Genomic DNA, 14,607 nt, shown 5'->3' with positions numbered 1-14,607 from the left:
TACAAGAGAGATCATCATATACATCCTCCATTGGAGGAAGAAATCAATCCAACTGATTTCAAAGAGAGAGACAAAGAGATATAAGTATTACATCTTTTCCAACTATTTAGGCTAGATTGGGTTTTTCTTCTACAGGCTGTGCCATTCCAACACTCAAATATAGAACAATAAATTTCATTTGTGGTGAAGATTTGTCTGTGCCACGTAACAATCTCAAGCAAGAACTTTATTTCATTCATCTCTATTTAACACATACTTTGTACTTTTTAATTTATTTTGCAGCTTGTGATTATCTTGAATGCATGTAAATAAATACGGTGTGTGTAAGACAATGATGAACAAGTCTAACCAATGTCTCTTTAAAGAGATTGTTGGGTGGAAAGAGGTAAGGTTGGAAGGGAAGATGATATCAGTAGAATGGCATAAAATGGAATAGCAAAGTACTACTGAAGTGTGTCAAGTAACAAGCAAGTTAATTTTCTGATGGGGAGTAATAGTTGCTAAACGAGTAAACAAAGTTGGAGAGAGAATCAGGCATGGCAAGAGATAAAGTGTGACTGGAAGAAGCAGACAGAAGCTTGAGGCCAGCATACAGACAGTTGGCTTTGTGTCACATCTGAACTCCAGAAGGAGCAAAATCCATATTAAAGGGAAAACAATAATCTGGAAGAGAAGTAGAAGGAAACTTTCAACATTCAGTTTTGCCAGATTTTTTTTTCTCCCCAGGGAAGAAGCATTTCAAGTTCATCGGTGCAAATAAGAATGGGATGCAGGAAGGTTCCTTTACAGAGAGCAATAGTTCTTGTTTTGTCCTTGGGTTTCCCAACAAATATCTTGAACTGTATAGCAATCATACCATTCTCTGCTGTCTTGAACAATTCAAGGAGAGGTCTTTGCAAAGCAAGATAGCTGTTTGCTTTGTAATGCAACATAACTCAAATATTACTGAGCCGTTCTTGTGAAATCATTTGCAAAGAAACAAATGACTTTGTTGGAAAAAAAGTCCAGTCGCACAATAAAAGAAATCAATGTAAAGTCAATGTCAGTTTTGTTCAAACAACACGGAGAATTTAATACACTCCAAGGACATTTTCACGTTAATTTTTGAAGAGTTACTTAATGTTAGTAGTTTGGAATTGAATTTATCTGTGTTGGCTGAATAAAATGAAATGGCAGGAAAATAATTTACTGATTACAAACTGTTAGTGTCCACTGACTCTAGTTTAAGATAATTATTGTGTATTAAATTTTTTAATCCCGTGGAAAGCAAAAGAGCAAAATGCTCTCTTAAGAATTGTTTAATGGACTAAGAACATTTGCACAGCAACTGTATATTTAGAGAAGAGAATGATTTCTGGGGCAATGATAAGCAATAAGAGATGTTTATGGCAAATCTGTCATTTTTGCTTTTTTCTTATCTGAAAAGAAACACGCCCTCATTACTGCTAAAACGGGGGCGATTCGATCACTTCTGAAGGTTCCTTCTCAAGCCCAAAAAAGAGAATAATCTGCAGTTTAACATAAAAACCTCTGAGTGGAGTGATGCTGGTCAAGAGGCTAGTGATAATGTTACCTTAACACACATCCTATTAATGAGTGTTTTTCTGAATTAGCTGAGTCTGGTCAGTATTCTGAGAATTTACCCTGTGCTTGAAATGGCAGCCAGTTACCATCTACCAGCAACTATTACAAGAGTAGCCAGTCTTCCACCAGCCACAGGAGGTGGCAGGGGAAACGTATGGGGTAATGTGCCCCCCACACCAGCTTTCAGCTTGGTCTGTTGAGGGACTCTGTCCGTTTTCTGCTATACCTGCCTCCAGCACACTCGGCCTCTGTCCCTGACAGTTGGGCCAAAGCTGAGAGCATACAGAGCAAGGCCGGCTGCTTCTCCCTCTGGTTGCCCTGGGTAACTGCTCTGTGCAGCATAGCAGATGCCTGTGATAGCCTGGATGGGACAGTGGCCCTGCCCACCCCTTCTGCTCCTCACCTGGGCCTGGCATGAGCATGCCAGAGGGATAGGAAGCTCTAGCTCACTAGGCACCTGTCATCACAGCCAGGCCTGGGCAGGGAGCACGGGGAGCAAAGCTGGGTGAGTGAGCGTGTGCTTTAACTGCTGGCATTTGAATTGCCATTTTGATTCCAGGTGGGGGAAGTTTCAGTTTCAGTTTCAGTGGCAGTTGGGACTGCCTGCCTGACCCTTGCTCCCTTGCTCAGCCTTCCCTGTGTGACTCATAGGGGGAGGGCCTGAGAGAGGCCAGCAGGCTTAAAAGCCAGAGGCAGGAGCGACCAGGGGAGCGAAGCAGACAGGGAGCTGCAGACAGGAGAGTTTAAGAGGGAGTTCGGGAGGGAGTGTGACAGAGAGGACTATAATGGTTAGGAAGACCCGCAACACCTGTGCCAGTGCTACTGCTGTCTCCTCCACTTGTGCCTGTAGCCAGACAGACTGCCTGACCATGGATGTTTCTACCCAGATCCTGGTGTGGTTCTGCAAGGACTGTGGCTTGCAATTCCCACTCACTGATATCCAGGCTGAGGGGAATCTTCAGTGTGGAAGGTGCCTGCTGGTGGAATCTCTCAGGCAGCAGGTGGGGGAGCTACAGGAGGAGGTGGCCAGGCTGAGGAGTATCTGAGTCCATGAGCAGTTCCTGGATAGTATTCAGGTGGAGACTGAGAAGGTAACTGTCCCAGTGCACAGGACGGCTGATAAACCACTGGAGGAGGTGGACCAGGGTGGACGCTGGCAGCTGGTTACTTCTCGCAGTGGGCAGTGTCCCACCCCTGCTCAGAACCCTCCCACCGTGGTACTGGAAAACCGTTATGCTGTACTCTATACAGGAGACCAAGAATTACCCCGTACAGAAGAGGAGAAGCCTCGTACCCCCAAGGCTGGGAAGTCTACTGCCACCCCTGCAAGAAGGAAACATAGAGTAGTGGTGGTTGGAGACTCTCTTCTGAGGGGGACGGAGGCGCCCATCTGTTGCCCTGACATTTCTTCCCGGGAGGTGTGCTGCCTGCCGGGGGCCCGTATCCGAGACGTTACGCAGGCATTGTCGAGGATTATCCGGCCCTCTGACTACTATCCTATGCTTCTCATCCACGTGGGCACTAATGATACTGCGAGGTGTGACGCTGAGCAGGTCAAGAAAGATTTCAGGGCTCTGGGGCCATGGGTCAGGGAGTTTGGGGCGCAGATGGTATTCTCTTCAGTCCAGCTTGTCAGAGGTAGGGGCCCAGGCAGAGACAGGTGAATCCTAGAGGTGAATGCTTGGTTGCGTGGATGGTGTTGCCAGGAGGGCTTTGGTTTCTTTGACCACGGGATCCTTTTCCGGGAAGGACTGCTAGGCAGAGATGGCGTTCACCTTTCAAGGAGGGGGAAGACCATATTCGGACACAGGCTGGCTAACCTAGTGAGGAGGGCTTTAAACTAGGTTTGATGGGGGCAGGGGAGCAAAGCCTGCAGGTAAGTGGAGAGCATGGATACCTGGGAGATGAACTTGAAATGGGAGGGAATATGGGCTACACTGGGAGAGTAAAAAGAGGGCCAGGGCAAAACTGGGAGGCAAGACCAAATCAATGTCTGAGATGCCTATATACAAATGCAAGAAGTATGGGAAATAAACAAGAATTGGAAGTACTAATAAATGAATACAACTATGATATCGTTGGCATCACAGAAACTTGGTGGGATAATACTCACGATTGGAATGTTGGTATTGAAGGGTACAGCCTGCTTAGGAAGGACAGACAGGGAAAGAAGGGAGGAGGTGTTGCCTTGTATATTAAAAATGTACCCACTTGGACAGAGGTGGAGATGGACTTAAGAGATGGACGGGTTGAAAGTCTCTGGGTTAGACTCAGAGGAGTAAAAAACAAGGATGACGTCCTACTAGGAGTCTACTACAGGCCCCCTAGCCAGGTGGAAGAGGTGGATGAGGCTTTCTTTAAACAGCTAACAAAATCATCCAGGGCCCAGAATTTGGTGGTGATGGGGGACTTCAACTATCCAGGTATATGTTGGGAAACTAATACAGCAGAGGACAGACTGTCCAATAAATACTTGGATTGCATTGCAGACAACTTTTTCTTCCAAAAGGTTGAAAAAGCTACTGGGGGGAAGCTGTTCTAGATTTAATTTTTACAAATAGGGAGGAAATTATTGAGAATTTGAAAGTGGAAGGATGCTTGGGTGAAAGTGATCATGAAATCATAGAGTTCACAATTCTAAGGAAGGGTAGGAGGGAAAACAGTATAATAGAAATAATGGATTTCAGGAAGGCAGATTTTGGTAAACTCAGACAGCTGGTAGGTAAGGTCCCATGGGAAGCTAAACTGAGGGGAAAAACGGCTGAGGAGAGTTGGCAGTTTTTCAAAGGGACATTATTAAGGGCCCAAAAGCAAGCTATCCCGCTGCGTAGGAAAGATAGAAAACATGGGAAAAGACTGCCTTGGCTTAACCAGGAGATCTTGCATGATCTTAAAATAAAAAAGGAATTATATAAGAAATGGAAACTAGGACAAATTACAAAGGACGAATATAGGCAAACAACACGAGCATGCAGGAGCAAGATTAGAAAGGCTAAGGCACAAAATGAGCTCAAACTAGCTACAAGCATAAAGGGAAACAAGAAGGCTTTTTACAAATACATTGGTAACAAGAGGAAGACCAAGGAGAGGGTAGGTCCATTGGTCAGTGAGGAGGGAGAAACAGTAACAGGGAATTTGGAAATGGCAGAGATGTTTAATGATTTCTTTCTTTCAGTCTTCACTGAGAAATCTGAAGGAATGCCTGACATACAGAATGCTAGTGAAAAAGGGGCAGGTTTAGAAGTTGAAATACGAAAAGAACAAATTAAAATTTACTTAGAAAAATTAGATATCTGCAAATCACCAGGGCCTGATGAAATGCATCCTAGAATCCTCAAGGAGCTGATGGAAGAGGTATCTGAGCCTTTAGCAATCATTTTTGGAAAATCGTGGGAGACAGGAGAGATTCCAGAAGACTGGAAAAGGACAAATATAGTACCCATTTATAAAAAGGGGAACAAGAATAACCCGGGAAACTACAGGCCAGTCAGCTTAACTTCTGTGCTACGGAAGATAATGGAGCAGGTCATTAAAGAAATCATCTGCAAGCATTTGGAAGGTGGTAAGGTGATGGGGAACAGCCAGCATGGTTTTGTTAAAAACAGATCATGTCAAGCCAATCTAATAGCTTTCTTTGATAGAATAACGAGCCTTGTGGATAAGGGAGAAGTGGTGGATGTGGTGTACCTAGACTTTGGTAAAGCATTTGACACAGTCTCACATAATATACTTATCAATAAACTACGCAAATACAACTTAGATGGGCTACTATAAGGTGGGTGAACAACTGGCTGGATAACTGTACCCAGAGAGTAGTTATTAATGGTTTTCAATCCTGCTGGAAAAGTATAACTAGTGGGGTTCCGCAGGGGTCTGTTTTAGGACTGGTTCTGCTCAATATCTTCATTAACAATTTAGATATTGACATAGAAAGTACACTTATTAAGTTTGCAGATGATACCAAGCTGGGAGGGGTTGCAACTTCTTTGGAGGATAGGGTCATAATTCAAAAGAATCTGGATAAACTGGAGAAATGGGCTGAGGTAAACAGGATGAAGTTTAATAAGGACGAATGCAAAGTGCTTCACTTAGGAAGGAACAATCAGTGTCACACATACAGAATGGGAAAGGACTGCTTAGGAATGAGTACAGCAGAAAGGGATCTAGGGGTTATAGTGGACCACAAGCTACATATGAGTCAACAGTGTGATGTTGTTGCAAAAAAAGCAAACATGATTCTAGGATGCATTAACAGGTGTGTTGTGAACAAGACACGCGAAGTCATTCTCCCGCTTTACTCTGCGCTGGTCAGGCCTCAGCTGGAGTATTGTGTCCAGTTCTGGGCACCGTAGTTCAGGAAGGATGTGGAGAAATTGGAGAGGGTCCAGAGGAGAGCAACGAGAATGATCAAAGGTCTAGAGAACATGACCTATGAAGAAAGGCTGAAAGAATTGGGCTTGTTTAGTTTGGAAAAGAGAAGATTGAGGCGGGGCATGATAGCAGTTTTCAGGTATCTAAAAGGGTGTCATAAGGCAGAGGGAGGGAACTTGTTCTTCCTTGCCTCTGAGGGTAGAACAAGAGGCAATGGACTTAAATTGCAGCAGGGGAGGTTCAGGTTGGACATTAGGAAAAAGTTCCTAACTGTCAGGGTGATCAAACACTGGAACGAATTGCCAAGGGAGGTGGTAGAATCTCCATCACTGGAGATATTTAAGAAGAGGTTAGATAAATAGATGGTTTTCAGGGATGGTCTAGAAAGTGCTTGGTCCTGCCATGAGGGCAGGGGGCTGGACTCGATGGCCTCTCGAGGTCCCTTCCGGTCCTACTCTTCTATGATTCTATGATAAGGCAGGCCACTAGGACAGCCAGGGTGTCTCTCAGGCAGCCACAGTGCTGCAGAGCAGTGACTCAGGGCAGGTCTACGACGTTATGTAGAACTAGCCCTCATGTATGGATGCAACTCATGGACTATCAGTAAACAAGCTGAGAAGTACGTTGAACCCACAGAAATGTGGTTTTGCAGAAGGATGTCGTACATCTCATGGACAACCAAAAGGACGAATGAGTATGTCTTAAATGAAGCCAACAACAAAAGAACACTGTTACATAGGATAAGAACAAGGCAGGCAAAATTTATAGGCCGTATAATTAGAAAGTCTGCACTTGAAAAAATTTAGTAACAGGAAAATATAATGGAAAGCGAGGACGAGGTAGACAATGTGAGAAAATATCGGATAGTATCACTTCATGGGTGCACTGCCACAGTACTGTGGAGATGCTCCAGAGTAGTTGGAACAGACAGGGGTGGAGGGAGATGATCACCTACGCTAATCAGCATGGCCCAAATGAATCAATGACACTACTCCAGAATATGAACCTACTTAGTACGGATGCATGAAATCGACCTCTGAAGGGTTGCAGTTGACCCCTGTACCCCTCCTGAGATGTGAGGCATAAGGGAGGTTGACGGGAGAAACTCTCCCATTAACCTTCCCCAGTATAGACAGCCAAGTTAAGAGTGCAGATATGTGGATTTTAGTAACGCAATTGCAGTAGCTAGAATTGTGTATCTGAAATCAACTTTCTTAGCTTAGTTTAGACATTGCACCAGAGTGGCCGGCTTCAGCCATTGTGAGAAGCAGCTCCCGCCTGCTCCCAAACCAGGCTAGGCTGCCAGGGAAAGCAGCCATACTTGGGAGTGTGCAATAGAAGTTACTCCCCACACCAGTAACTGGCAGAGTGGGGAGAATGCAGCAGTCCCAGGCTGGGCACAAAGTGGGGAGTAAGATGGAGGGTGCCCAAATTTCTACTGGAAAGTGCCAACGTTGGATAACTGTGAACGTGGGAGGTGGGGAAGCACTGGGTCGTCACCCACTCCAGGCCCTAATCAGCTTTATTTGTCTCCTATATGCAATGGGCAGCGGCATCACTCAGTCCCAGCTACAAAGGCAAGTCCCTCCTGAGCTGGGCAGGTGAGGTGAGAGGGGAAAAGCAACAAGCAATGGGGAAAGGAAGGGAAGTAAACAGGGGTGGAGCCTCTGGGGAAGAGGTGGAACAGGGGTGGGGCTTTAGGTGGCAGAAGATGGGCAGGGGACGTTCCAACACTTCTGCTAGTGTGTCAGGTTTTTAAATATTACCAAGTTATCAACTGAAGTGTGAGGCTGCTGGACAGAGGAGAAACTGGCACAGTCAGTAACCTAACCAGGTTACTCACAGAATCACGGGCACTTTCTCATGCTCCTCCACTAACATCATAAATGCCATCATGTGCCAACAATGCCCAGATGCTTTGTATATTGGACAGACTTCTAACTCCCTTAGACAAAGGGTCAACGGGCACAAAACAGACATCAAAACACTCCAGATCCACAAACCAGTTAGTCAGCATTTTAATGGAATGGGGCATTCTGTCAATGACCTCAAGGTATGTGTGTTACTGAAGAGAAATTATCGCACCGTTTTAGAAAGAGAAGTGGACGAGCTGACATTTATATTCAAATTCAGCACATTAACACATGGTTTAAATCGTGATGGGAACTTTCTAAGTCACTGTAGGGGCTTGTCTGCATACTTGGCTCAATCTAATTCTTGATCTTCCCCCCGACCCCTCCACTCTCTGATTTGCTCACCTTGATTATCTTTTTCCAATTTGTCCTCCTTGCTTACTGTTTTTGGTTCTCTGTGTCTTAAATATTGAGTCTGTTCTGGTCTGGCTATGGTCTGAAGAAGTGGGTCTGTCCCATGAAAGCTCACCTAATAAACTCTTTTGCTAGTCTTTAAAGTTCTACTTGACTGCTTTTTGTTTTGATCCCTGTTAGATTGTGCCCCCCACTATCAGAGGCAGAAGATGTCTAGAGAGTCATTCCTAGCCATATACCCTGACTGGCTTGTTTTTGTTCTGCTTTGCTTTGTCTAGTTTGAGTTTCTTATTGTTCCCACATGAAATTCAGGGCCCTAAGAAGTTTTGCTGTACCTCTGAAGTTGAGAAGTTAAAGCACCTGATTAGTCCCATGACAATTCCCCACTTTCTCCCACATCTACCAAAGTTCTGGGGACAGGGCCTGACAAAGTATACAGTATACAAAAATCAAATTGCTTCTCCATGTTTTGCCCTTGGATTTGTTCTCCCCATATAAATTGACAGCGAGCAGCAGAATCACTAATATCGGAGAGGAAGCTAGAAGGGAGCGTTTACTTATGGGGATTAAAATTATACAGCCTAGTGCCTCTGCAATCTGTACTTTAGAAAAACAGATGCCCTATTATAGTAATCCCCTTAATTTAAAGGAACTCACGTACATTTTTTTTCTATCATACTCTACTTGTTAATAAATTCTGCATTGCTGTCCAACTGGAAAAAGACCATTAGAATCTTAATATCTGGTGGGGTTTTATGTAAGGAATAAATACTTGTATGAGAGCTGTGCCTACGTTGTGAAACTTCACTAAAGTTGATCAAAATATATTATAATTTGTTTGAAAAAAGTAACACATTTACTAATAAAATGTACATCTAATATTTCACCCATTTGCCAATTTCTAGAACTACAGGAAGACACAAATTCCACAACATTTTTTCCCAAGCCTGTGGATTGTCCCACCCTGTTCTTCTCCCCATCCCCCATTCACCCCACCCACCAGACACACACAATACATACCCTTTCGCAGGTCTCCACTGTCCATCAGAAGAGTGTTATTATAGGATTCTCTAGCAGCTTCCTTCCCACTGCAGCCCAGACCACAAGGATAACCTTCTGTGGGGCTGACTGCTACAAGGCAAGGGAGAACTGAGAAGTCAAATCCAGGGGCAGTGAATTGTGCGTTGTGTGACAAACTGTCCCTTGCTCCAGGACGAATCTGGAGTAGGATTAATGTAGCCTGAGAGCGTGTTAACTTTTCCAGGACTCCTTGCTGTGGCTGGAGATCCCATTGTGAGAGATTTGGGAAAATGAGGCAGTGCCTTTCCAATTGATTGCCCAGATGAGGTGGAATAAGGAATCTTGTTGTCAAGGTTAATTGTGCACAGGGCTGGATTACGACAAGGGCTTTAGGGGTTGCAGCTCAAGTAAGAGGAGCTCCCTTAATCCAGGGTCCAGGGATGCAGCCCCTGCATGTTCGATTCCTGGCTGGCTCTATGTGCTGATGTTTCTCCTAACCTCCCCAGGCTGGAGCCACCTCACCATGAGCTCAGGGAACCTCTGTCCCTATACTAGCCTGCAAGATTTTCCTGTGCCACTCCCATTGGCTGGGAATTGCGACCAATAGGAGTTGTCAAGGGCCTGCAAGTGCAGGGTGCCATGGAACCACTTCTTCTCGTTTGCCAAACAGAAACTGAGCCAGGTTAGCTCCCAATCTCCTACCCCTACCTCTCCCCTGATGCTGCACCCCCAGCCCATTCCTGCAACCTACATCCATTCCAGACCCCTACATTCCCAGTTTGCTTCTGCACACTACCACCCTCCAAGACCCCACCCCCACCCCAGTCCACTCCTGCATCTGATCTCCCACCCAGACCTTACGCTCCCAACCTTAGCAGCCCCCTCACACACTGAACCCCCTCATTTTGGCCCCACTCCTGAACCTAGGGGGCTCCCACAAAATCTAATACACCTGGAGCCCCAGAAGAATCAATCCAAACCTGGTTGTGCAGAGGTCTTACATGCTTACTTATGCAGGAATGCAAAGGTCCATGGCTTTGCAAAGGACATATACTTGTTTCCATTTCTTGTGGGAGGCCAGCACCCCAGCCCTATGATAGAATGGCTGGTTCTACACTAAGAGAGTTTTGTCAACAGAAGTGGTCACTCAGGGAGCATCTACACACTCAAAGCATTCTGTCGACAGAACTCTGCATTTTCCTTGACAGTACTATCTCTCAAAAACTTGAGTCATAACAATCCCTGGACAAAGTACTGCCAACAAAAAGTGCAGTGTAGACACTTGCATCGACAGAGAGGACTTCCGATTTCCTGGCAGCCCTCTTTGCAGAGCTGTCATTCTGCTTTCTGGCAGTTCTCTATCGACAGAGCAAGCTGTGTGTAGATGCAATCTGTTTGACAGAGGGTCTGTCAAGATTACTCTGCCAACAGTAACTTCTGTTGACAGATACTTCTAGTGTAGACATAGCCAACAAGAGGAGATATACTCCATGGCTGTTTCTACACATGCCACTTTCCTCTGAAGTGGCATGCTAATGAACAGCCCGAAATATGCTAATGAGGCATGGGTGCAAATTCCCAGCACCTCATTAGAATCATAGAATACTAGGACTGGAAGTGACCTTGAGAGGCCATTGAGTCCAGCCCCCTCTCCCAACGGCAGGACCAAGTACTGTCAAACAGCCCGAAATATGCTAATGAGGTGCAGGTGCAAATTCCTGGTGCCTCATTAGCATAAGGTCAGGTGATTTGGAGTCTGAAAGATGTTCTTCTGGACTCCAAAACAATGTGCAGAAGTGTGGCCCCTGGTGGGTCTTCTGGAAGGAAGTCCTCCTTCTGGAGGCTCCTTTTTCCCCAAAGTTTTTGGAAGGAGGACTTCCTTCTGGAAGACCCCCCAGGGGCCATGCTTCTACATGTTGCTTTGGAGTCCAGAAAAGAACATCTTCCGGACTCCAAATCATGTGACCTTATGCTAATGAGGCACCAGGAATTTGCAGCTGCACCTCATTAACATATTTTGAGCTGTTCATTAGCATGCCACTTTCAGAGGAAAGCAGCATGTGTAGAAACAGCCCACGAGGGGATCTTTTAGGACTTAGTTCCCCTGGGTAATTTCTGCACAAAGGACAATTACATGGAAACTTTTCTCACTCTAGTAAATTACAGAGTTCTTTGGAGATTAAAGGCTATGGTGACACACTGAAATCACTCTGGAATTTTGGGGACAGATTCTACTCTGTTGCGTCAATGTGAGTCTGGAGGAATTTTATCATTTACAGTGGATTTAATCCAGCTTTGACTCAGTGTTACAGAAAAGAACTGGGACTTAAAAATAATTGCCAAAGAATTTCCAGGCATATTACTTTTTGAATATTATTTCCCATTTGTTTCTCAGTCATTTTATGCTTTACAGTCTGGTGTTATTGAAAAAGACAAACTGAAGGGAAGTTTTCCCATCCAGTGCATGTTTAAATCTTTTCATAGTATGTTTCTATTTCCATCTCACTCTGATCCTTCTCAGTAATGTCCATGCTCACTGTCTATGCAAAAGGAAATCCAGATTCTGTGTAATAAACAGGGCTTGCACAAAGCTGTTGCACCGAGGAGTTCAATGCTTTTCTTTTCTGTTCCTTCTAATCTTTCACTCCCCAGAGCATCCCAGACCAGATTGTTTTCCCTTCTTTATATTTTGTGGTAGCTGCAAACTTGGTTGCTTCAGTGGAACAATCCATTTAATTTAGTAACATAAATTTAGTATAGACCAGTGGGCTGGCTCTTCCTGCTGGCACATTGAGCCTGATTTTACTTCACGGACTGTGGAAATAGTGCTAAGTATTTAATGGGGATGTATGGACTGGAGCAGAATTTACAGCACCAGCGGTTCCTGGTGTTTGTCCTAGAGAACTAGGCATCAGTCATTTCCAGGAGCACTTGCCAACAAGGTGAAATGAATGGATGTCTTATTTTTGGAATTTTCTCATTCTTTTTTGAACAAAAAAATAATGGTTTTCCTCCAGGACACGTTTCCCTTCTGAAAGGTGTGAGGTCTAATTACAGAGACCTATATAAGAAAATCCATTGACTTCCACTAGCCTCCCTTAGTTTAAATGTCCCACCTCCCTTAAATCCAAATAATATGATGATCTTGTTTTGGGAGGGGAGGGGATTGTGATTAAGGATAATTTGAACTTTCTGACTGATCTTTTTACAACCTTGTGAATGAATGGAGCAATTTTATTCAGCCACATGGTCTAGATGATGAAAAAGCCATCATCTCTGCCCCATAAACCTCGTAATCTGTATCAAATTTTATTCTGACACGCATTCACTGGCAGCAGTTATTGTCAGCAAGGGCTGCAGTTTGCACAGCTGAAAGAGGTATGTAGCCTTTAGCCTAACTTGAATCTGTTCACGATTACCTTTGACTTGAGAATGGATGCAAATACATCTGCTCTATCTGCAGATGAGAATTTATGAGGAATTAAATAAATGTTCCCATCTATACTTACTGACTAACCTGCTGTCATCCTATGAATGTCAGAGTGTGGGGAATGGTAGCAAGGATGGGCAAAAAGTAAGCCTGAAAAAAACAAATCAATATCTTCAGTGTGAAATTTTACCTTAAGGTTCCAATTTAAGCTAAGGTTTGGTCATATGAGGCTGCAATGCTAGTTTTCCCACATATTCTTACCAAAATATATGGGAAGTCAATATCACAATATTAGGCTATTATTAATTATTATTATTATTATTACACCATAGTGCTGAGGGACACGTAATTACACTGGGATTCCAATGTGCTAGGTGTTGTACATATACATAATAAGAGGCTGACCTGACCCCAAATACCACTAATAAGCAATATGAGGAAAGCAATCCCATCTGCAGAAGTGGGGATAGGTACACAGAGAAAATGATTTGGTCAAGTTCACCTTGGATTTCTGTGGTAGGACCAGAAATAAAACCCAGCTCCACTCCCTTAAACACAAGTCTTATTCCTCTTGCTCACACCTTTTTTTCATAAACCATTCACATGATATTTGCGTCCTTGAGTTGCAGGAATGATCATTGTGTAGCTCCTTGTAGCCTTGTTGCTCTTATGGGTGGTCTGATACAAAAAAATACACAGGTGAGAGGTAGTGGTAGCTCAGTGGTTTGCACATTGGCCTGCTAAACCAAGGCTTGTGAGTGCCATTCCTGAAGAGGCTATTTAGGGGTCTGGGGCAAACAGACAAAAAAAATCTGCCAGGAATGGTGTTCACTTGTGCTAAGAGGGTAGGTGACTGGACTCAATGACCTCCCAAGGTCCCTTCCAGCTGTGTGAGACGTGTATCTCCATAAAACCAGCATGAGGCATCTGGTTTATAGCTTTGTTTCCGGTTTACTGTAGGTGGTGTGTGGGGAGGACAGTTGTACCTTTCCTCATCTCAACATACCAATGGTTCTGGATGTTTGCTGGGAAATTTCTCATGTTCCCAGGATTAATGATGCTCAAAATGAGCAGACAGAGTATTGGTCAGAGTGATGTGATTTTGAGGCAAGATGTCCCATGGATCACCAGAGCTATAATAAACTGCTCAGGCTAACTGCAAAGTTGGGAGCCTCCCCTTTCCAAATGCTCATTAACATTTGTTCCTAGTCCTGGTGGTTGTAGAGCTACCACAACTCAGAATGGGCTCTGGTCCTATGGTGAGACAAAAATAATATTCTCCTGGCAAACAGGACAAGATGCTTACAGCACCCCAATCTTCTTGGGCCAAGACTCTCTGTGTCTGAAATGTTACCCATGGGAGAAGGACTCTAGTCTTCATGGGAAAGCTATTAGGAAGGAATAAGGTAGAGTGTGAATTTAAAATGTTATATTTATTCTGAAATGACACCCTGTACAGTACCTGACTTGTACCATGCCATTTTTTGATTGCCTTGGTACTACACAACATTTTGATGAAAAAATGGAACAATACAAAATAAACATTGTGGCTTATTGTGGTAGTCATGTTGGTCCGAGAGTATGAGAGAGATGAAGCAGGTGAGACAATATCACAGCTGGGTGATCAGAGAGTGGAAGTTGTTGGCCAAGTGCTCAGCTCAGAAGACAGCAGAGCTGCGTCTACACGTGCACGCTACTTCGAAGTAGCGGCACCAACTTCGAAATAGCGCCCGTCGCGTCTACACGCGTCGGGCGCTATTTCGAAGTTAACTTCGACGTTAGGCGGCGAGACGTCAAAGTCACTAACCTCATGAGGAGATAGGAATAGCGCCCTACTTCGACGTTCAACGTCGAAGTAGGGACCGTGTAGACGATCCGCGTCCCGCAACGTCGAAATTGCTGGGTCCTCCATGGCGGCCATCAGCTGGGGGGTTG

This window comes from Carettochelys insculpta, chromosome 2 (genome assembly GCF_033958435.1).
Source record: "Carettochelys insculpta isolate YL-2023 chromosome 2, ASM3395843v1, whole genome shotgun sequence".
NCBI lineage: Eukaryota > Metazoa > Chordata > Testudines > Carettochelyidae > Carettochelys > Carettochelys insculpta.
Note: the sequence above shows the minus strand (reverse complement) of the source record.